This window comes from Podarcis bocagei (genome assembly GCF_964188305.1).
Source record: "Podarcis bocagei genome assembly, chromosome: 8".
Lineage (NCBI taxonomy): Eukaryota > Metazoa > Chordata > Lepidosauria > Squamata > Lacertidae > Podarcis > Podarcis bocagei.
Window position 1 is genome coordinate 41640046 of NC_138133.1, and position 25320 is coordinate 41665365.

General features: G+C 40.4%; 1 protein-coding gene across 1 annotated transcript in view; it reads right to left on the reverse strand.

Annotated features, from left to right (window-relative positions):
• The window catches only part of LDLRAD4 (low density lipoprotein receptor class A domain containing 4), a 263177-nt gene that overhangs the window by 202802 nt on the left and 35055 nt on the right, over positions 1–25320 (reverse strand). Inside the window, exon 2 of the mRNA XM_081205664.1 lies at positions 9413–9503. The gene's annotated coding sequence lies outside the window, so the exon portion shown is untranslated. The remainder of the gene's footprint in view (positions 1–9412; positions 9504–25320) is intronic.

A 25320-nucleotide genomic window follows, 5' to 3' on the forward strand; every position in this document is an offset into this window, starting at 1 on the left:
AAGAAGTGAGGCACTCGTAGTTACTAACAGAAATTCTCTCTCTCCCAAATGACTGAGGAATGGGAATTAGTGAAACTACATTATAGCTGAAGAGAAAGGCAGAAAGGCAGCATAGAAAATTTAAATAAACATGATTTGTTTGCATATACTAAGGCATCCACTTAAGGATCAATACTTTGCCAGTAGGAAGGCAACTTGACTTACTAATTGGTTATACCAATTGTTCCAACTTCCAGAACCTTTTTTGTCCTGCGTCATAATCCTGAACACACTAAGTTGGAAGCAAGCAGTGGTGATTACAATTTGGAACTGTGTGGTTGAAATCAGCCAATTTGCATGGGTGGAGAGCTTCAGGAATTGAAACACGGCTTTGGTCTGCTTTGATCCAGCTGGGGGAAATTTGAATGTGGAAGCAAGCTTCCAGTGTATATCCTTAGCTGAATTGGGTATTGTACATGTAAATAGGCACTGCACACAGGTTTCCCTAATCCAACAGCCAGGGTTGCATATGCAAAAGCTCTTCTTAAAATGCTTAAAATCAGCATGTAGGAGGGCAAGTGAGTTCAGTCTCTGCCGCTTCCCTGCTAAAAAGCTAATTTTCACTCATTTAGATTCCCAATAATTTTATTATTTATTTATTTTGAATTGGTATATCCTGCCTATGCACCACTCAGAGTGGCTATCACGAATTCAAAGCAACCATAAAATACAATGGTATATATAAAGTGCAGCAGTGAGTCTATAAGAAAAGCATTGGATAAAAACCTGCCTAGCTGATAAAACATCTGCCTAAACTAAAAGGTTTTTGTTATACAGTAAAACACCACTGGGGAATCAAAGAGTTCTGTAAATTGGGTGACGCCACAAAGGAGGTCTTTTCCCTAGCTCTTATCAGCCAAGGGTGCACCATCAAGAAGACAAAGAGACAAACTTCTGTCAAATCTTTTGGAACAGGAAGGCTGGTAGGAAGAAGGCAGCCCCTGAGGTTTCCTCGACTGATGCTATTTATAAAGGTCATCCTCAGTGCTTTGAACTGGGCCTGGAGACAAACGGGTAATCTCTGAATGCCCCAATTAAATCGGGACATCCTATTTTGGGGGGCTGTGTTCTCCAGAGCACGGTGCCCAAAATGTGTGTTTTTCGGCACCACGGCCTGCAAGATGTTTTGGGGCACAATCTCGCATGGGTCACATCACACGACTTGTGCAGGAGTATGTCCCAAAAGATGTGTGTCTAAGTTTTCTGGGCAACATGTTGGAGGGTATGCAAACCAGCCTGCGTCTTGGACACTGGGATAACTAAGTTGTTCATAATCTTAAATAATATTTCTAAGAAACAAACGTGCATCTGAAGAATAAACTAAACTGGGTTTTTTACTTGAGCCATCCAGTGTTGAAAACTGTAAAAGGTATCTTATAAGTTACCACATGGCAGTCTAAATTCTGGAGGTTGTGCCTCTGGCACAGTGCCTGTCAGTTTATCTGCCCTAGGTCATCAATGTCCCTGAAAAACATTGTTTCTGGCTTGACAAACTGTGCAGTTCAAAGCCTCAAGCCATTGTATATGCAAGTTGAAAAGCACACACAGAAAATGTGTGCCTTTTGCATCAGGGGTTGTGATAAAGTTCTCCATCAAGTTCTTAATTAGTGGCAACTGAGCGCATGTTGCAGCGCAAAAGACACCATTATAGTGCACAGTATTCATAGTTGCAGCAAAAAGTTTAAACTGGGACCGCAACGAATGCATTTTAAAATTAAGTTATAAAAGGTCTTTTTTTTTAATCATACATATTGTTTTTGAATTTGTTATTTCTGGTAACAATGCACAGTGAGGAATAGAAAGAAGCTTGGTTAGTTGTTTTGCACACTCCTTGAGAGGTATATTTTAAAAGCAGCCACTCCTGTTTTTCTGTTTAAAAATATATAGTTATTTCGTATAGCACTTTTTGATACGTATTTCCAGGAAAATTGACATAAAAATTAAATTGAAATAAAATTGGGCATCCAGAGGTTTAGTCTATATTTGTGCATATACTGTACCTCTGAAATTTCTGAAAATTGTGATAATCCTTTTGCCTTCCTTTTATTCATATTGTTCGTTCTCTCTCTCTCTCTCTCTCTCTCTCTCACACACACACACACACACACACACACAGTCGAACAGCACTGAAGTGTAAAATGTGCTTTCGCCAAGGTCAGTTTCTTGTGATTACTTGCCTGTGGCAACTGATGCCAGTCGCAACAGACTGAGTCTCAGCAGTCCCCAAAGTCACATTGGTGCTTATACAGAGGACATCTAGTAGGTTATAGCCACTGTTGTCAGAAGTATCTGCAGTGCTGCTAAATTTCAGCATGCATATTTAACTCTTTGTAACTTAAAAAACAATTTGAAATCAATCCACCCAAGATAAGAGTTTCTGATTTGGAGGAAGTATGTTTTATGCATTTACTTTCAATACCCAGTTTTGTTTTGTTTTTGTTTTTTAAAGTTATCTGGGTGGTTTGCAAGTAAAATATTAAAACCACCTAATACAAAAATTACATGAAATAAAAAGGTAAAACTTGCATACAAAGCTAAAGCGCAGGTAATGTGTTCATGTAAATAAATATACTGAATATAACTAAATATCTGCCTATAATTGGTTTGAATGTATTTTTAAAAACACAGGCATTAAGTAATTCCACAGTAAATTAAGTATCTGGAAATAATTCTGACAAACTATTTCTCTGCTCCATGAGGTAAATTGCTGCAAAGGGAGCTGCAATAAAAATGAACGGACTACCAAACTTATTTTACCGTTTTAAATGTTACCCATATCAAACCCCGGTAAATTAATCAAGCCTCCTCCTGACATTAAGAAAACACCTCCACATTAAGGCCAAATGAAGGTAGAAGCTATTAGGTTACTAGATTTACAACATTTGTCATATTTGGGTCGACAATGAGCAGGACACTCTTGCTGGGTGAAAGAGAAAACTTGAATCATGGCAACATTCTGCATTCCCTAGAAACCTTTTCAGCCAGAGGGCCATATTGCCCCACTGTAACCTCAAAAGACTACAATGTACAGTGAGTATGGTCAAAATATGGGTGTTGCCAAAGTTGTCGCGGACAATCTCTCTCCCCCCCCCCTTTCTTTCTCTCTCTCTCTCACACAAATTCACAACACACAAAGAGGTTTGCACGATCATGTAGATCGTGTATATAGCAGGCACATTCAACTGCAGGCAGCTTCCCTTGCCTTTTACCTTTCCTGATGGCAGGAATGAGGGAAGGCCTTGGAAACTGCTGCCTCAGGGCCCTTTGAAGTAGCAGCTTCCAGCAAAGTCAATTTTTCTTGCCTGGCATATTGCTTCAAGGTGGGGTTTCTCCTGTGGTTACCAATAGAAGCTCTGCTTCCATAGAATTTATCACTGGTACTCAGGTTATCATCAGAAACCTCCAATGATACCCGAGTGCTGCTGATCATCGCTGAGTGATCTGGAAGCAGCAGCTCCATTGGAACTGTATGAAAAGCCCCATTGAATGTCTTGAAACAAGGCAAGGTGAGGATGATCTTATTCACCTGCTGCTCTAACGCACTGTATACACAAAGTGGACCGATACATTAAAAATAAAAAAGTGCACCACTGTCACCAAACTGTTGAAGTCTTCCAGGGCCATTTGAAATTGCTTGGTGGCCACCCCTTTCCTAGAATCCAATTAATAGAAAGCAGGAAAGAGATATGGACGAGTGCCAAAATGCACAGAAACGCCGTTTACCTTCCCATCACAGCGGTACCTAGTTATCTCTTTGCACTGGCATGCTTTTGAACTGCTAGGTTGGCAGGAGCTGGGACAGAGCAACAGGAGCTCACCCCGTCATGGGGATTTGAACCAGTCAGCAAGCCCAAGAGGCTCAGTGGTTTAGACCACAGCACCACCCACAATACTACATATTCAGGATCAGGAGTGCCAGCTTGGCCCCACAACTGTGGGTGCCTGGGGCCATGGGTGCCATGCAGCGTTCATGGCCATGGCACCAAAATTTGTGAGTGCCCAGCCCCTTTATGGGGAATTTTGTGGGTGCTCAAGCACCCAGGGTCCCAGGGAGTTCACACCTATGTTCACGATAACTTACATTGTGACTTAACTGAGAACAGTCCAGATATTCCTATTCGCTGCTTCCTTTTCTTAATCAGTTATTGACTCATAGGAAGAGCTATCATCCCATGTCTGCCAAGTCTACTCAAGAGCCTTTGATGAGAGGGACTTTATCAAACGCTTTTTGAAAGCCTTAGTTCAAACAAAATTTACTTTGATTTGTGGAGACCCACTATTGTCCTTTGCCTTGTATAGTTTGCAGACTATTAAGTTTGCTTTGCTTATACACACTTCCAAATTGTGGCATAGGAAATGCTAGCAAAATGTCCTGGCTGTTGTCTAGATTTACTATATTTTATTAAATGAAATCATTAGCTGCAAATGAGTAAGCCTGCAAAGTTACTAACTGCTGTTCAGCATAATTACAAAAAAAGTTTGAGATTCATCTTATTAAGCAACAAAGCCCTAGACAGTTCAGTACTGAATTCCTGTTAAATTGTTTTGGAAGTACCCAATGTAACTGCATTGTGGTACACACATAACACACATATTGCAGGAGCAAAATTAAAGTGACATCCATACTGGTCATTAATTTATCCCCTGACTATAGGTAGATTAAGCTTTTGTGACAGGTCTCCCTGTTTTATAGGATATTGGTCGACTTTTTCATCCCTACCAGCAATTATTTATGAATCATACTCTTACATGCCCCCCTCATTGCAGCACTTACAGCATATCATGACTCATCAGCAATTTTCCCCTGGCATGATTTGAGGGGCGGGAAGAAAATGCCAACCTGCCATTAAACTACACCAGATAGTCTTTCAAGCATGACTTCTAATTATTATTTTCCCCTTCTTCTTTGATGACTTGAGGAATGGCTTACTCATCCACATTAAGGCAACTTTTCATTCTTCATTAAAACATTATGAAAATTGAGATTTCAGTTGAATGCTATCAGAAGTGGAGAAGTTAGCTGCTTGTCTAAAGTGTGCACTGCATGTGTGTAACACTCAAGAACTTCATTTACTGATCTGTTGAGTCGCATGATGAACTTTCAGCTTCTTGAAGCGAAAAATGACACCTCTCCAAGAAAAACCAAAAGCAGATTTTAAAAGGGCATGTTGTTGAGATCTCTGCGCAAACACAATAAGAGGTAGCAAAAGGTACAGCAGGACTGAACTGTGCTTTAGAAAAGGGTGTCTTCCTAACTTGCACTTTTTTATTTTCTGATGTGGACAATAATTTCTTGCAGATACACATGCTGGCACAAACACAGGCCTGGTATGGATGTAATACAAAGCTATAGTTTAGGTTGGTAATACATACACAAGTCTCATGCTTGTGTGCTACCACCTTGCACTGCTTTGACTGTTTAAAGTGGTATGATACTGCTTTAAAATGTAGAGTGCAGATGGGGGTCACAGTTTAGTGCTATATCTGTAGTATGCCACAGAGTCACCTCCACTTATCCTATGGGGAATACATTTCCATTATTCAGCACAATCAGCATACTATTATGCCACTTGCTTGCTATGTGAAATGGAAACAGCTACCATATACTAAAACTCAGCAGGGGTAAGAATGGAAAAGTATCCTACTGTAGCAGAGGAGCCAATTGGACTTGGACCCCAACTTTATAAACATAATTAGCACAATGATCACTGTCAACATATATAAATGCAATGAGGGGTTTTTTTAAAAAAAAAAAACACACCACTATTCTTTTATAGTCAAAACGTACTTGCCTACTAAGGCATACTGAGTATGAAAAAAATATGACAGATAAGGAATGGATATAAACTACCCACATTTAACTTTGCAGGTTGTGCTTGAAACTCGTTTCGTCTCCTGTACGAAGTATGAAAAATGGCCCATACAGGGATCTTGGCATTATTAGCGCCACGCTCTAACCAACTGTGCTAACCAGCCCCTTAGTCTCCTGTAGAAGTAGCATTTTTAAGACTGTATGTTGCACTGCCTTGACCTTTAACTTCCACAGCACATGTTAGCCATTGACAAATTATCAGACTATATATTTGTATCCAAATTGGATGTGGCATGAATTTTACTCAGAGGGGTGAGGAAAATATAGATGAGATAACATTTTATTTATATGGCTAACCAAATACTTTACTAGACAGCCATTCCCAAATATTTAACTAAAGAGACCTACAGATTTCTGATGATGTTTAGAAAGCCATGTATCTTCCCCCCTCTTCTTTCATTAGTCCCTTGTGTTGCTTTGATTGACTCCCAATAATCCTATTATTTGCCACATGGGAAACATTTTTCTAATATAAAAATGAAAGGAAGGCAGCATTTGCTATGGTGTGGTTACTTTCGCATTCAATGGCATGCTGCTATCTTGGGTAGCAATCATTTTTAAATAAAACTAAAACAAACGCTGTATCTTGTTCTTTCTCCTGCTCAAATCCCTCATTTCCACTCTGTTGAGATCATCCGACTATGCTCATAGTGATCTAATCTGTTACATAACCAAAACACACAGAGGCAAAGTCTGCAGTCCACTCAGCGCTGGAAGCTATTGGGACTTCAAAGGGAGGATCTGTATGCAAGACAGCTGCAGAACCAAGCTTTTAATAATGAAAGGATATGCTAAGAAAAATAACAGTAAGATGCTGGTTCTTAGGAAGAACTGCCCAAAAGCTTAAAGTGTTATTTTTTAACAAAATTAAGGACGTTCAGAGACAGAAGAGATGATGTATTTTCAAGAAATATGTTGGAAACATCCCTAGAGTTTATTCTCCCCAACCCATCCTTTGAAATGAGTAGAAAATTGTCTGCTTTATTGAAAATGGGGTTTGCCTCAAAACATTTGATTTGGTTTTTCTGTTTTAAGTTGGAGACCGTGGGTTGTATTTAGCTAAGTGCTTCTCAGAGTAAACCCACTGAAATTAATGAATCTAAGTTAGTCATGTTTATTAGCTTTAATGGGTCTACTCTGAGTAGGACTAACACTGAATACCACCCAGGATCCTTGGGAAACTGCTATTATTAAGATGAATATATATTGGATTTTAAGACTGTTTGGGAGGGAACACATTATCTTGACCCATTTCAGTCAATTCAGGCCTGGGTTTGGGACAGACTCAGCCTCGGTATGAAGAGGGGTTGCAGTGTGAGCGGCAATCACTGCCCCTGCATGAATAGCAGAGCAACCTGGGATCCAAGCCAATGGCAGCTTGTGCTTGCCAGGAAAGGACTGTGGGCTGCACTGGAATCTTCTCTCCCCCAAATTAGGACTGTGATCAGGATAAGGAAATTATTTTCAGTCCTGTAGTGCCAGTGCAACTCTGCAGTTCAGGGATCCTAGTTCAAGAATGTGACACGGGGCTTGATTTACTTTTCCTGGATGACCTCTTTAGTGGTTCTGTGGTTCTCAGAATTCTTGTGCGCTCAGTACCAAATTTAGTGCTTCTTCTGTGTTCCCTATACCATACTGGCTCTGCCATTGATTGAGAGAGCACTGGAGGCTTATGGTGCCTTCCTAATATCTACTTTACTTATTAAAGCAGAGGAAAAGGAGAAGACACTTCTGCAAGCAGACAGCACAACCTGCATCAGATTCTACAGTGCAACTTCTGCAGTTCCATAACCTTGCACCCTAATTTCCAGCTAAACCTGAAGTAGAAAACTCTCAGCTCTCTCATTGTCTCCAAATCTGAATGGTAAAACACCTTTTAACTGTTTTTCTCTAATTTTAGCAAAGCTTGAGGGTGTTGCACTATGTTACCTTCCCCAAGTTCTGACTGCATCACATTTCAAGAGAGAGAAAGAGAGAGAGAGAGAGAGAGAGAGAGAGAGAGAGAGAGAGACTGACTCCTGGGTACCAGGGTAGCATTTCCCATTGTTAGCTCCCTTTGATAAAACATCAACAGATCATCCTGGACTATTAGCCAGGAATCAACCTGCAAAAGAGATGGTCAGCCAGCAACCCTCACACAATATGGCAGCAGCGGAGAACCCAGGCCTGCTGGGCCATTTAGGCCAAATCACACTCACCTGCCTTATTATGACATCAGATAGTGGTCAGGTAGTGCTGTGCTTAGCAATCTGCAAGCACAAACAATCAGCTGAAGATCAGCCAACTGTCAATGCTTTGTGGGCTGTGTCTTCACCCACATGGTTTCATTTCAGAAAGTGTGGGTAAAGATAGGTCGCCTGGTGTGAGGTAAGCGGACCCTCCCATTGGTCAGATTTCACCCACAGTGGTTGGGAAAGATCTGGCCAGCTACCCAGAACAAGTTACCCTCCCCTGCTATGTAGCATAGATAAAAATAATATGAGACAGGCAATACCCCCAACAATACCCCCTGCTTTATGACAGCAGCGGAGAACCTTTGGCCATTCAGATGTTGTTGAACTACAATGCCCATCTGCCCTAGCAAGCACAGAGAATTGCCAGGGGTGATGGGAGCTGCAGTTCAGCAACATCTGGAAAGCCAAAGTTTTCCCACACCTGCTTTATGGAGAAGATTATATGAACTTGTATTAAAAGGACAAATAGTTCCACATGCCTATGGCCACCTTTTGGACTTTATTTAGCATATAAAAATGTATGGTTTGACTTGTGTTCCCATTGTCCTTAGCTGATGTTGGGGGTGAGTAGGAATCATTGGTGATACGTATGTTTGATATAGACTTCGCTGTTTCAGCAGAAATGTCTGAGAAAACACAATTGTGTCAGTTTTTCTAGGAGCCATTAAACTTTTTCTCTCTTTTGTAGGCAGAGAAGACATTTCTGCAAACAGCTGGCTCCTCTCCTAAGTGCTGCACCTCTTAGTTATTCGTATCCAGAGGAATGCAGGCAAGGAAATATATGCCTTTTTTGAAACACAATCTCTAAGAGGAGGCTGTGACCAGCAAAGTGTCTAGCCTGTCTACAAAATGAAAACCTTTTCTATTGCCTACCAAATGAAAGCGGCAGCATGTGCATATCGATCGGTCACTTTAATTTTTAATTTCAGTCTTCATTGTAAGAAAGACTATCTTTATTATCATTCTAATAGCCACATTTTAAAATATTTGCAAACCATTTCAGACTATTGATCTTGAGGTGTTTGGGGAGAATTGACATCTGTCTGGTGTCCACCAACCTTCCCCTACAGCTGTTTTGGGGTATTACATCTATCAGCCCCAGTCAGCATAGTAGTCCAAAACATTTGGATGGCACCGAGTTGGGTAAGAGTGTTGGAGAAGATGGGGAAAACAATCAAGAATGACAGGGCTACTCAAAACAAAACTTAAGAGTTTCTGTATCAGGTGGGAGGTGGGCTGTGGAGACACCACACACAGCTCTACTTACCAAGGCAGACATCGGAGAATCACAGTATCCCTTTGAAACCAGTTCAAGTGGATATGAGCACTCTGGAACCAGGCATGTGATGGCAAATATTCTGAGAAGGAAACACAGAGAAGAAATCTCAGCCACGAATATTTCCAAACTCTTGATCAACTATTGCAGTGATCAGAAGAGTAATTATTATGCATTTTCAAGACAACTCAGAAGCTGGACATCCTTTAGAAGGACTTTCTACACAGGAGGACTCTGCTCTATAAAATATCGCTCCAATAATCATAAAAAGGTTAACACTTTCTCACTATTGGTGGGGTTTTTAAGGATGGAATTCAGCATCCTGCTAATACAATCGTTCCATCAGCATTTCTGCTTCCCAGATGGAACAATGTGCCTCACCTCCACGTGCTGTTCTGGAACTTCTCCCAACCCCCAAGAGATGATTTGGAGGAGGGCATGAGAGGCAGAGAGGAAGGAAAGCGCTGTTGCACTAGCAGGAGTCATTGTGTTGGCTCCTGCTAGTACAACGATTTAGTTGAATTGAAACCTAAATATTAGGTTATATGACCTTAAAAATTACATTTTAAAAAACCCAACTTATTAGTATTATTTTTTTTAAAAAAACCCTGGCTTTTTAATAGATTACCACTGTTTAGTCACTGACTTTGTTGGTCTCCATTGTTAGCCAGCAAAATATTGTATTTCACCATTTTCTTTGTATGTATTATGCAAATAAATGCAATACACATGTGGTTGGGGGGGCTGTTTATAAACCTGATGGTTTGTGACAGAGAAAATGAGACCTGAATACTTCCCTTTTAAAATGTAATCAGAATCCTGAAGAGAAGCAGGTACCTCTCCTAAGCAAAGTTTCAACCAAGTGAACAAGTCAAATCATCAGTGGCTTTTCAAATATGCCATTTTAATTTTAGTTGAAAGAACAAGTGCTGACTTTGCTTGATGTTCTTTAGTCTATGATGTTGCTCAAAACAACCAGAACTCGTATGTTCACAAATCCTTGTGTACAACCATATCTGTTCAACTCTACGGCAGTCTCAGTCCTAGGCAATTTGTAAGTGAACTCATCACATCTTTGCTTCAGATTCCATTAGGGTTGTGTGTCTGTCTCTCTTTACACTCAGGCCTTGCCAGTATGTAGGATTAAACGACTTTCCAAGGTTGAATAAGCCACCATCTGTCTGTTTTGCATGGTGCTGTTTGCCATCCGGGAGGCTTGTCCCTCAGAGCGTGTTCCTACCATATGTCACCCTCAAGTGATCAGCCATGCCAAGACATTTGAGGGGGGGGGGGGAATGACTAAGTCTAGCTGGAAAACCCTCTCTAGAATTCCAGAGGAGGTTCTCCGAGGCTGTGTTTGTCAAACTGTTCAATCCTTCCTAACCTCCTGCGATAGCCATCTGCCAGGAACTTTAGAGATATGTTGTCCAAAAGCAGAAACCCATTCTGTTTGGGTGATGTAACAATACGCCATTTGCTAGCGACAGCTCATGCAACTTTAGCTGTTTTAAAAGGCTAAATCCAGCAAATGCAAAACTGAACAGAGTTTAGAATGCCATATTCATCCTCCTATCTAACCAACCACATTAATATGAAGTATAAAACCTGTTATGCCTTGATGAATCAACAAAGGAAAACTAATGAAACACCAATTATTTTTTTAAAAAAGTATTGTGAAACAATTCCAAACAAATAATCAGTGAGTGGTAACCAATGATCTCTGTCCACCAACAGAAGGAATCAACCAGCGTAATGGGGGAAGCACACAATTTTTAGGAATTCCGCTACCCTGCAGCCCCTCATGCACACACACACACACACACACACATACACACACACTAAATATTCTCTGGAGAATTGATGCCTTCTCTTACAATAATCAAACAAAGGATACAAAAACTGATCTCCAAACTTTTAAAGATAGACTTTCCCTGGGAAGAAGTTTCCCAGCTAGACTGAATGATTTAGGGATAATCTGTCAACAACAACAAAAATATGACTCACCATACCACTCAACACACAGAAAGCTCATCGTGAATAATTGCTCTTAGTTTTAACTCCCTCATTTATGTTGTACATAAGTTGCTGCTTGAACATGTAGCATGAAGTTTCTACACCTCAGTGATAAGCAGTCATATTTCTAAATCAGAACAGTCTTCTTAAGATTTATCCTAGTGATAATGAAATCAGTACCAAAAAGGGCGTTCAATGGTAACTTCCCTAGCTAACACTTTAGATTTCCTCCCCCTCTCCAAACCTATAATAACAATAATGTCACATTAGATGTGGAACTGTGTATTCCCAAAGTGTTTTACAGTAAGGCAATTTTGCTCAATCTGGAATCTATTCTCATCAATATAATAGTCAACTAGTGCTCCCTACCTTTATAGGTCAATTTTCCTAGATTTTGCATTTCACCATTTATCAAAGCATCTATCTTACAGTATGGCATTTATAAGAATATTGAGAGACGTAATACTAAAGTGTCTGGGCTCAAAATGAAATGGATGAATACTGACAGTATATTTTTAGGACAGTGAGTCCAATTCAGAAGAATTCTTGCGGCACTTGGTCCAAATCTGGATCCTTCTCCAGGCTCAAGGATCTTATTGGCACTTTGAGTTACCTAATCCTTTTTGCTTACAAGCTGCTGTAGTTGCTTCTAAAGCTGTGGTGCCTTTTTCCAGCAAGCACTGGAAGAGTGGGCCTGTGGATGCCAGGCTTTCTCTTTTTTCCATTTACAGAGCAGAATGTGAAGGGTGCAGTCTCTCACTACCCAAATTCCCCCGAAGCACAGCAGAAGCACACCCCATGTGCTTTCTCCTTTGGTGTGCCTTGTCAACATGAAATCACCTTCCAAGGCTGAGCCAATATTGTTTAGACAGCTTTGTTGTTGATGGCCGTCTTGTGGTCCCTGTTGAAAAGGCAATACCTCATCTGTTGAGTCTTCCTTTGCCTTCTACCATATTTCCCAGATGTTCCTTTTTAAAATCTGCCTATATATACTCCTTCAGGATTGTTCTCGTGGAATAATTTCCAAGGAGCAGTTCCATCCTATGCGATGTTTACCGTAAATATTCCTTGCAGCCAGCGGATTTCTGTACAAACTTGCCTGGGGGTAGCCTTGTCCTATTTTCCTCTTAGATGGCTTTGGCATTTACAAAGCTTGAGAGATCATGCTTCTGAATTTTCCAGTCTGAAGAGCTCAAGCCAAAATAGCAGGGAGGACAGCAAACCTGCTCTTTGTTTGGCTTAAGGCAGCTGGTTCTGCTTTTCCTTTGACCTGGAGCGATGGCATCATTCCTGAGATTTGATGTGAAAGTAGTAGAGGCAAAAGAGAAGGCACACTTTTCAGCAGAGGAGTGTAATCTTGGTTGATTTGAAAGTACAGCATCAAACCTCAAAAATGCTGGTTTTTGTGCTTGCCCTCATCTCTGGTACAAATTCATATTCAGTTTAAAGTTTTAAAGACTGTGTTGGGGGTTTTATTTAAAAAAATTACATATGGGTATCCTACTAGTTGGTGATATGGGTTATTTTATTCTAATTTTTCGTAACAGCAAGGTTTTCCATAGAGTTTTAGAGAATAGTTAATGATCTTGCTGCTGCATAAAATTTATGTTGCAGTACAGTTGTATGAAGCTTTGTATGCATTTGATTCCATGTTGAAATACCCATCTTGACACCCAGCTAAGTCAACTTTCCTGTCTACATCTCTGCTGAGTATTATGATGGCCACCAGACAACAACACGGCTAACCTGTAAGCCAACCTAAAAACTGGTGCTTCTTCACAAAGTCCAACTGGAAAACTGCTAGGCATATTTGAATAACATAAACATTTTAATAAATATAAGGTGTGACCTGTGGAGCACAACTTTTCCTAGAAATTTAAATTAGTGCTTCAAACCAAGTTTGAATAAGAGTTGCAAACCTTGATAAAAGTGATAACCACTGTGCAGATATAACTAGACCAGAGTTAAAATTAAAAAAAGGAGAGTGAGGGAATCCATGGGAATCCATGATGCACGCCCAATCTACTTAAGCATGGTTAAGAGAGCAGAGACTTCTTCTCTGAGCCAAAGCTTACCTTACAAATGTATAGTTCTAAACATGAGAGCCACTCTAACATGAATCAGTTCATGAGCTTGGATGCTGTTGGATCACAACTCTCATCATCCCTCACCATTTTTTAAAATGTATGTTTTTTTTATAAAATTTAAAACATTCCTTACCTACTCTTCATTGAACAACCATTTTAGAGTGAGTTACAATTAAAACTACTTCAAATTCACAATGCTGTTACAAAAAGCAAGGCAGGTAAGTCAAAAGCAGTGAAATAAAAATGTAAGTATTTCCACTAGAATCCTGGGCTAAGAACCAGGACTTTTGCTGGGATCTAAAAGGGTAGGCACCAGCTGTACCACAGTCACAACTGGTCATGCTGGCTGGAACAAAGGTCCAACAATGTCAGGAGTGCCATGGTTTCCCCATCCCTGTTTTAAGCCAAACTACATTTGAGGAGGCTCTGTTCAGTGGAGCACCCCTAACATCTATTGCATCCATGCAATTAGTTGTTCCAGTTTCCTTGCCAGCTCCAATTTCACACTCCACACTGAAACCTGTTTCTTTCACCATCACATCTAGACAGTGGGCCTTGGGTTGCAAGGCGGAGGGAGGTATGCTTAGAATCCAGATGGTCTATAACTATGCCTCCATTCCCAAATGCATGAGGCTATCTTGATGATTCAGTCATCTGAAAAAAAGTACTCTCTACTGGTAGGAAGCTGCCTTATACAAGGTCAGACTATTAATCCACCTACATCAGTGTTGTCTACACTGAGTGGCCAAGGTTCTCCAGTTCTAGACAGGAGTCTTTCCAACCACTAGCTGGAGATGCGAGGGGATGAACTGGTGACCTCCTGGATACAAATCATGTGTTTTTCCCACTGTGGTCTCGAGTCAGACTGCTCCCAAGTCAACCTGCATGCGTTGCGAAGTACTAATGTGTCAAAGAAACAATTCAGGGCCCAATACTGTCTTCTGCAATTCTGGAGTATAATGTTGGCCAATGCTAGACTACAGAGCACAATTTTGCTTGCTACTGTTTTAGCTGTGGAAGCTATCCAATTGCATGGATCAATTGAATCAGCCTGAATAACTAAGGTGAAGAATATATTCTTATTAATATATTCCTGGAGGTCAAGACGAGTAGTATCAGTAGAAGATTATAGCAGAGGCTAGAAGATCTTTGATATTATGGGAAAGTAGAATTGCATATCTGTTGAAAATGATAATTTATGGACTAATACTCATATAGCAAAGGTGGAGAAACAATGAAAGCTGCACAGGAAAGATAAAATTTTAGAGGTCAGGCAGAATTCCACTTCAAGACAGAATGGAGATGTGAGACAGCACAGCTAGGAAAGACCAGGGAAAGGTTACATGCACAGTGAGAAACAGAAGGGAACTGCAGAGAAGATGGATCGGTAAAAAGCAGTAGACCTTTCATGTTACAGCACTGAATCCACACAAGTACATCATCACTAATGAAGATGAGCCAAGAGACCACCATGGGGCTATTTTAAAATTCTTGGCAAGCCCCTACAGAGGAGGGTCATCTAAAGAGCTTGGCTCCAGGTTCTTTCATTGTTGTGTAAAGAGAACCGCAAGTCTGAATTGCAATTGATGGAGTGGCATGAAATAGGCTGTCAAAACAATACCTGTTTTGTTGGTAAAAAGAAATATTTTAACACACTTTTTTGCAGTCAGTGAGGAATGAATGCTGCAGTGATGAGCATGTGCAATAGTGCACCTACGACATCAAACCAGACACAAGCCAAAACAAGAACTGAGACATCTTTCTCCCCATGTAGCTCCAATCTGTAATGGCAAGCAGCTAAACAACATGCTCTCCAGCCAGATGGCTTAAATAAAAAGAACACTTTTTGTTAATTAGGAAATAAATGAATCTGCTGTTAATACAACATGTTACCAATGCAGGAGACCAGTTTAGATTTGGGGGCACTTGGTCTTTCCAAGCAAGAGCACCGGCAACAGCTTCCACAGGGCAGTAGCTGGCTTTTGTAAAACGACATCAACCTCTGCCAGTACCCACTGAAGCACTGTTTTCTAACAGAAAAACAAAATAAAAGCACGGTGAATATTGTGTAGTTGCATGGAATGGAAGTCACCCATGTGGACTCATTTAGCCTGGCAAATATGCACATCACATTCTGTTTTAAGTATTTTATTTTCATGTGATCTTTATGTCTGCAACAAGATCTATGGACTACAATCCAAATCCAGTCCAAATCCTCAGGCTAATTCTCTCCCACTTCCTTTGCACATGGCCTTTCCCTTTTTTTCCCTCCAAGGAGAGTAGCCACTTAGCCATCTAAATATAATTTAGGATAACATGGCAACCACACAGTCAGAAACCAAGGATTCTTAATAGCCAACTTCCATATAGTTGGAAGTTCATCTAGCCCAACTCTTTGCAGATGCAGGAAGTTGGACCTGTTTCCTATGCATTAGAATAGCTGTGTGTAATAATACTGTGTTTTAAAAGGCAATACTGTTGTGTTTATAAATAACAGGAAGAGGTTAAATGGGGCCATAACTGTATGAAGCTATAGAGACATCAAAACTAGGCCTGTTACCTTATACAGTACAGTAGACTAGAGGATTCAAAAGGATTCAAAAGCTTTGGAGGCCATTTAAGAATGTTCTATTTGCCCCCATTAGTTTAGAAAGGCCAATGAGCAGGTGGCTCTAGAGGTATATAAGGGAAAACACAGCCCTTTCCAGGGGTGGCATGGTCTAGTGCTAGGAAGGTGGTGAAGAGGTGATTATTAACTTATACCACTTAAGGCAGAGGCGCAAGTTATGAGAAGACTTCAGAGGTGGCTATCCAGTTTCTGGTCAGTGTGACAGTATTATGCAGCTGGCCTTAAGAAGGAGGAATTCATCAGAGGAGGACACCATGACTCCTTCTTGCTGCGTCCTGGTCCACAGGTCCCTAATCAAAAGGAAGACTTCAAGGGAAGCTGAAGCAAGATTTCCAGAGAAAAACGCATCCATCACAAGAAGCTGATGGTGAGTAACAGCTAAGAAACTCCATTCAACCCTGTTTACTTCCAGTGAGTCCTTGCCTAGAGCTGGTACTTAACCAGATTGAGAGCAGGGGTGAAGTTGGGAAAATGATGAGTTTTAAGTAGGGAAATGAACTTATTTGAGGATGTAACAGTTTCCTTAAAGAGACAGTACACAATTCAAGGAACTACTGAAACGCTGATAATGTCTAATGATATAAATTATAAGTAGGCTTTATCAATATCTATCTCTATATCTCTAAATCCATATATATGTTCATTCCATGTCTAAAGCCCACTACTGTAATATTAATTGTGCACAAAGGAGAATAATTTATTAACAAGTTTTAAATCCGGCAGTGTAATTTAAAGAACAAAACATTCAAGTTTATTTATTATACTGTCTGAGGAAGGATTGGTAGCCAGATCTGCCATAGTTTGGGGTGGGAAATACAACCAACAACTGGTGGGAAATAAAACCATGGTGGCCCTGTGCTGGGATAAGAACAGTGTTGCTCCATGTTTTTAGGTAGAGCATCATTTTTCCCACAGGCTGCAACTGATTTTGCAATTAAGGACAGTGCTGGACAGAAAGTACACTATGTGACGAAGGACACGGTTAGTGAAGTGTCAGCAGGTATAACCAACTAATTTTTCTGCTGAAGTGGAATAGGAAGGTCACTTGGGGACTCTAGCCAATCAGAACTCATATTCAGGTGCCCCCCTCCCCAAGGAAAGGTGCAGATATTTCCCTGGAAAAGTACATTTAGACTTAATTCAGCTACTGGTAGAAGCCGCTTGCTGGAGGAAGCCTCACTGTTACTTTCCCAGAGTTAATGAATAGCTAAATAAGGAAGTGCACTTGCATTTCATATGGTAAAAGTTCCAGGGAATTATCATTTTTTACACTTAGTGGGGTCCATATATGAAGGTTGTTGCTATGGTCGGAAGTTTGGCTTAAACCAGGCATAGGCAAACTCTGGCCTTCCAGATGTTTGGGACTACAATTCCCATCATCCCTAGCTAACAGGACCAGTTGTCAGGGATGATGGGAACTGTAGTCCCAACCATCTGGAGGGCCGGAGTTTACCTATGCCTGGCTTAAACCATTCCAGCTCCAAACTGAGCTTAAACCATTGTTGTTTTCTCCAGTTTCCTTGGCGATAGTGCCGTGTTCATTGCCTGAAGCAAAGCCAAAAGAGAACATATTTCTGGGGCACATGCTGAGTTCCAATTAAACCAAGCTTTTTGTTAAAGATGACAACTGGCTGACCACATCTTCATACAGCTATTAATTCCCATTCTGACTAGCTGCCACTGCAAGGAATAGCTGCCTCAGCAACCGTCAGACCAAACATTAGCAGTGTGAGCATCCAAATCTGAAACTCTCACGCAGGCCTGTCTAATGCTCACTGGATGGCCTTGGGCAAATCACAAGTCTAAACAACGTTAGGAGTGTTATGACAATAATTAAATAAGATTTGTAAAACACTTCGTACCCTGGAAATACTATAGATATGCCAACTTGTCATCTCATTTCACGAGGGGAAAAGCTATCTTCCTTCTATCCCAAAGAGCTTTAATTTTAAAACATAAAATTTCCATCTTCCCCTGGTTAATTCCAGATCTGGCTTTATTGCAACACAGTTACGGAAACCAAGAATGAAGGGAAACTCTAAACAGGTATGCTTGACTGAGTACTTCCACACTCCATCCTGAACACTCATTTTTATTTTATTGGCATGTATGAATTTGAAACTATTATATTTATTCATTAGACCTACTAAGGATGTCCAGCTTATTAGCAATTCAAGACATGAAAATGTAGTTTTCAGATTTTTTCTTCTTTCACACACTTATATAAATGTTACAGGCATAAGAGTTTGGGGGCCAATGCTTCAAGAATTATTAATCCATCATTCAAAGGTAGCTCATACACAGCAGTAGTCTGAGAATTATCCCACTGATAATCATCATTTATAAAAAAATTCATTTTTCTCGTGATTTTGGGTAGGGGGGTGCCTGGAGTAAAATGAATTTTTAAAAGGTCAATTAGGGATGTGGTTTGGCATGCATCATTTTTTGGTCTCCCAGCTAAAAACAGACAGCCTTTGTGCCTTGCAAAATAATAAATATGGATCCCCATCCCACCCCTCAAAATTATTTTACTCTGTGGGTGACTCTTTCCTTTTGAAGGTATTTGGATGCAAAAAATGTGTGTAGAGAACAGTCAGAATAAATGTTCTGTACCCAAAAAGTGGGGCAGCAGTTGGGTACATAAACTGAAAAAAAAACTGTTCAGTAAGAAAAAAAAATCACATAAATGTTTCATGTTATTTTAAAGCTTTCATTCATGAAATAATATTCTCTTGCTACATCTAAATAGCAAAAACTATAGCATTGTTTTGGAAAAATAAATCTATAAACAGCACAAAAAAGAAGTTACTTTTTGGAAACTTTTTTTCCAAGAGAGAAAAGGAAAAATACACAAAATGTAAACAAACAAACTATTGCAATTATGCTCCGTACTGCTAGTTACAGTTATTCATTATACAAGTCTTTCTCATTTAAGAGTCTTTCATGGCTCCAATGGAAAAATTACATTAATGTCAACCCAGCATTTTTATAAAGGAATTTTCTCCATATCTTGATTGCAAATTATTTTAGACTATAGTGCAATGAATTCCACCTTGTAAAGTGGGGGTGGGGAGAGAATGGGCAAAGTTCCCAGAATAATTTATTCTGCAGTCTAATTTTTTAACCCAATGTTGTACATTTTTTCAACATATGATCTTTAGAAAAGTATTATTTGGGTGTGTAGCACAAAAGAATGTGACATCAAAACAATAAATACAGAGTGACTGTCACTGTGGTTAGTAGTTACTACAAATATGCCCCAGAAGTGTGCATTTTATTATGGAATAAAACATCATCTGCTGACTGTGGCTACAGACACACAACAAATTATTCACGGCTACCGTTGGTCTATTCTTTCACTTTCTTCTGCCGGAGGTCAGTCTACAAAGATCCACATATCAGAGCTAACAGTATAGCTACAGATCCAGTGTTGCCAAATTTTGCCATTACAGGGCCACTTATGGGAGACAGGAAAAAAACCATTAGCAAGGCGACTTAGACAGATGGCTCCCTCTAGAGGTCATTGCTTTCTTCTAGGGGGAAAACAAGCCTTTATTTTATGTGGCAGACAAAGCATTCAAACTATGCATGCAAGTGATTTTCATTCTATGGTTCAGGACAGAAATCATGGCTATGACATATCAGGAGCAAGTTGGACACAGTTATTTTATTCACATTCCCAGCAACACAGCAAGAAAATTCTTACGCTGACATAGCTAACGGGCAGGAAACTAATACAAAAGGGAAAATTCTGCAAAATGTCACTGCCCCATTAAAACAGCTCTTTATTTGATGCTTTGCAGCATTTTCCTCCTTCTGGTTGCTTTCGTTATATTAAGAAGCAGAGTGTTCTGTAAACAGATTTGCTTGGCAAATTTCCGTTTTGCGGAACCAATTTCAATCAGGGGAAGAAGAAAAAATACAAGGAAAAGACCAAATCCCTTGTCCCATTCCAACATTCATTCTGCACAATAAATTTCTTATTCAAAACAAAGGGTAACACGCTGGCAGCAAAGAAGTTCAGTCATTGGGAACAAAATCCAAGTGTTAAAAATAAAAATTAAGGCCACCCCAAGAAAGGCCCACTGATTAAGGTGGAGTAACTGTTGTCAAACTTTGGCTGCCGGTTCAATGCTCCTAATAACAGGAGCTCACAGTTATTTTTTAAAATTAATTTGCTTTTAGTAACCTTTTCGCTTAAGTCCTCGTGAAAATACTTCCAAGCCACAAACTTGGCTCCTGAATTGCTTAATAAGTAAAAACTGCTCAGATGCTGGACACAGCCTCCAAGTATCCTGTAGTAATTTTGGATGATGCCAGAAGCAGAGAGAAATGTCTGCCTGGAGTAGGGGTGGGGAACCAGTGGCCCTCCATACATTGCTGGACTCCAATTTCCACTGGTCAGGGATGATGGGAGCTGAGAGTCACAATCACAGTGATCATAGAATTGTAGAGTTGAAAGGAACCACGAGGGTCATCTAGACCAACCCCCTGCAACGCAGGAAACTTTTGCCCATCATGGGGCTCAAACCCACGACCCTGAGATTAAGAGTCTCATGGCTGCCAACTGAGCTATCCCAGGGGCCCAGAAACATCTGGGAGGGCAACATGTTCACCACCCGTACTCCAGTTAGAGATCCCTAACAACTGAAGCGGCATGAGGAAAGAAAGTCCTTATAAGATCTTACTGAAGCTGTGGAGCAATGCCTTTTGCAGGGCATTGTATATTAAGTTACACATCATACCCTTCAACATTTTGGGAGGGCAAAGCAGGACACACACACCCTCACCATCCCAGCCGCCCACCCGATCTCCTTGTCCCACCCCCTGCCCGATCTCCATGCTCTTTCCACGAGCTTACTTTCAGAACAAATGCTATATATTTTTCAACATGCAACATACCTATGCATAATATATGTGGACAGATTTTTAAATATTATGGTAATGTCCTTTATGCGTGTGTTAATATATCATGATCCATGCAGATTAACAGAAATAAAAATTCAAATAGACTAGTACATTAGAAAACCTGACTGCACGGAGGATGCTTCATCTTTCAAAAAACGAAACACTTATTTGCTTGTGTTAAAAAACAACCCAGTAATGAAAAGAACAGCTAATCTTTTAGAAAGAGAGAGAGAAATTATATTTGAATTGTTAATATTCTAATTAACACCTAAGATTAGTTCAGCTGTTTTGTTCTCTGTCTCTACCAGGCAATTTCCTCCCATTTTTTCCAACAGCCTTTCATCCACCAAAATATGAGAGAGAAAATAATTGTACTAATTCGTTTAGTTAAAAACCCACAAAATAACAAAAGGGCTTGACCTACCAAGTCAAGGTATAAAGGTGCTTAGAATTCCTTACTGACAACGAGCTATATCATGCTCCTTGAAACATCCCATAATTCCTAGCAATTCCTAGCTGTTTTGATAATGGAAGATTGAAAGGAGGAAAGAGACCACCTGAATGAGAGAAATGGAAAAGGGCATATGTAACATGTTAAACACTAAGATACAGCAGGCAGTAGCTTGATAACTTGGTTCAAAATGAACATTAGTTTGTATGTCATAGCAGAACAGGAGAAATTCACCAAGAAATGAGCCATACTAAACAACTTGCCAAGTCTTTATGGTTAATGAGAAAACACTTCTATGCACAGAAGTTCCAGCTAGCTAGAATATGTAGAGCACCAAAGCACACAGAGAGCTCTGTCTCGAAGCATAAGGACGATGGAAGAAATCTACTGGCCTTGCATGCATGCTGTCATACTGAATTACAGACAAGATGACAAGCTAAAGACCCGGCCCGCGGTCTCATCACTCAGTCATCTATCCAATCCCATCAATTGAGCAAGACAGCAACACATGTCCCCTCTAGCTTAAATGACAGCAAAACCGTGGGTTGTAATCATAGGTCATCTTAAAAGGACACTTGTCATTAAAGATAGCTTAGTTTGGAAACATTATATTTATCAAGAATATAACTCCCCTCTGCTCAATTTTAGCTAAATTCAGTAATCCGAAGACATTAAGCATTAGAAGTCAAAAGGCAGTAGTGAGAATGCAGAATTGGTTAAGGACAGCCTCTCATATTCCATATTCATAAAAGTAGGAGCTTTCAAACAAGTGGTCTGCAAACATACGGTCTGAGGATGCAGACTCATGTAAGGATATTCCATGCAATAGAGCTAAGCAACTTGAGTTCCTACTCAGTGGGCAGCAGTATAGAGCAGTGTTTCCCAAACTTTTGCTACCATGCACCACTTGGAAATTGCTGGTTTTTCTGCCTGTCATAGCAATTGCAATGCACTACGCTAGATGCTGTATGTGTGACTTTTAATTGTATTTTTACTGCTGCTTTTATTTCTTATATTGTATAATTGTAACATGCTTTGGACCAGCTGAACGAAGCTCGAGGACCACAGTGTGGCATAGAGTGTACAGGAAACAGTTATATAGTTCTCTTGGAAGTCACAAGGTACTCAGTATGGAACAGGTTCACCACCCATCACAAATCCTGTTTCCTCATCAGAATCCTGCCAGAGGGCAAGCTGTCTCACAGATGCACTGTGCACCAAAGATGACTTCAGGGGATAGCAAAGATTTTCTCACCTCCACTCAATTTTCCTGCTACCTCATTTGCTCTTCCAGATTTCAGTCACAGTTTATTAAAGTCCAAGAAAACATAGATTAAATCCTTGCTGACTATGAGCTGTGCTTGGCAGAAGTGGGTGGAGTCAGTAGAAAAGGATGGAGGGACGTATCCTGCACAACGCAATTTTCACTCATGCAAAGGGAATTCCTCTTGTCCTCCCTCATTCGGCTCCACTCCCAAATCTGCTCCAAAGGCTCCCCCAACCCTCTGAAGCAGATGTTGAGGATACACAATGGGAGGGTCACAGGCATCAGGAGAAGAAAGGGAAGTTCTGTTGCACACCTGGAAGTTTGTTGGGCAAACATGTGCAGCAGTTGCTGCAATCCCAAGCGTTTGAAACCGAGCAAGAAGCTGAGGTGGTTTCATGAGACAGAAGCACCAAAAGAGAGGGGGAAGTGCCTGAAATGAGCAAAACAAAAAGGGGAACAGGCTTCAGTGCTCACAGATGCAAAACTTTACTGACGCTCAACACATTTTGAAGTAAAACAAAAACCTTCCTCTTCCTGACCTTGGAAAACTTGAAAGTTCTTAAGTTCAAAAGCACCCTACTTGAAAGCTGACCAACTCAAAAACCAATTTGAAAAAGTAAAGCAAAACATTCTGTTCACTCCCTGCCCATCTGTGCTGAACCTCTGCATTTGCATCAAGTAGCATCAGAGCCCATTCTCCCTTTTTCCTTTCCCTTTCTTTCTTGCACCAGTGTTGGAGCCATCTGGACCCAAGGACAGAGCTGGAGACTGGGTGGGCAGAGGCTGCAGCAGCTGCATCTTGGCCAGGGGAAGCCACAGAGAAAGCAATGAGACAGGCGGCGACATATACAGCCCCATATTGCAAAATACCTCTGGAGAAGCCACAGCTCAGAGCCTTGAAGTAGAGAAAATGGGGTAAGCAAAGGGCAGGTGGAGCTAACCTGGCTCAGCCCCTGCTTATCAGAATAAATTCCTGAATCATGTCCATCTTTCTGTATTATTTGAGGATGCAGGATGGAAGATTTCGGCCTCTATGATGCTGAACTCCAACCCCCCACAAGCCCAGACACTGTGGCCCTCCCCAATAATGGTCTCAGCCACCTGTTAACTCTTCAGACTGGAGGTGCCACTGTTTTGTGCCTGGAATATGTTTTTAAAGAGGTTTGGGAAGCTAAAGCTGAAGCCTTCCTGTGACACAAAAGCTGCTAGTTCTGGGTTTGTACATGGTTGCACATTAGATTCAGCTCTAAATCATCCTAGTATAGTCGTTTCTCAAACACATTCCAGGCACCCCTTCATGACAGCTGCATCTCCAAAAAGAACTAGACTTGCATGACAATATGTTAGAACAGCACTCAAAATAAACTAATGTCAGGAAATGTGTTTCAAAATTTTCACTGAAATAATTCCTACATGTACAATTTTCCCATCATTCTGACAGAGGAATGCTTTTGCTCAACTCAGACGTAACTCAGGGCTTTTAAACATATAAATGTTTTCCAAATAATTGCACCTTTAGAGAGATAGCTATTTCAATGTAACAACCTTAATATTTTCATCTAACATATGCTATGCATGATTATGCATTTACAGCAAAGTGCAGTTCTGGAATTACATTTTTTGTATTGATCCTTTCCACCCAATTTATTCTTCATGTTGAACATCCCTCTTTAACACAGATCTACATGCAACAGCTGCTCTTTTGCCTTATGCAAAAGGGAGTCTCAAAACAAATTATCTGCATTGCTCTTCCAACGTAGGAACTTTATCAAGTAACATAACACCAATCAAAACCACATATTTGTAATGATAGTAAACAAGTATCCACATATATTTATAGAAGTTAATGCTAAGGATCCAATCCTGTGAACTAATGCAATGAATTAGCAGCTTAGAGGATCAGGCAAAATTGTTAAATGCTCCAGTATGACTGCAAATGATGCTAGAGCAACTTTTAATGAAGTTGTCGAAATGCCCCTGGACAATCCTGGAACCTAATGATCATGCTACTTTGCACCTGTATTTTATGCAGTAACATCAAATTTGGTGCAAATGAATATTGATGGTTTGCAACTGCTGCCATGGCAGAAACCACTTTTGGCACTGGAGCAGCTAAATTTACAGGGTCAAGCTGCTGTTTGAATGAATCACTAGTGCACAGAAATAAAGGGAAGACAAATTGAAGAATTATGTAGGATCTAGCTCATCACAAATTTGGAATATCAGGATTAAAATAATTGCACAATTATTTATCTGCATCCAAGAGGTAACACATGACAAACTGCTTTTGAAATGTCCCTGAAGTCTCACAAGCGATTTTGTGATATGTTCTCCAAAAAAAGACAATAAATATAAATATGCACAAAATCCAAATGGTTTACCTAAAAGCAGCCATTTGAATTCTAGCTACAGTATTCCACATGAAGCAAAGGGAAACTTAGATCAAGACAGTTGTTTATATAAAAGCCAGGGCTTTTTCGGCTGTGGCTCCAATCTGGTGGAACACTCTGTCACAAGAGACTAGGGCCCTGCGGAACTTGACAT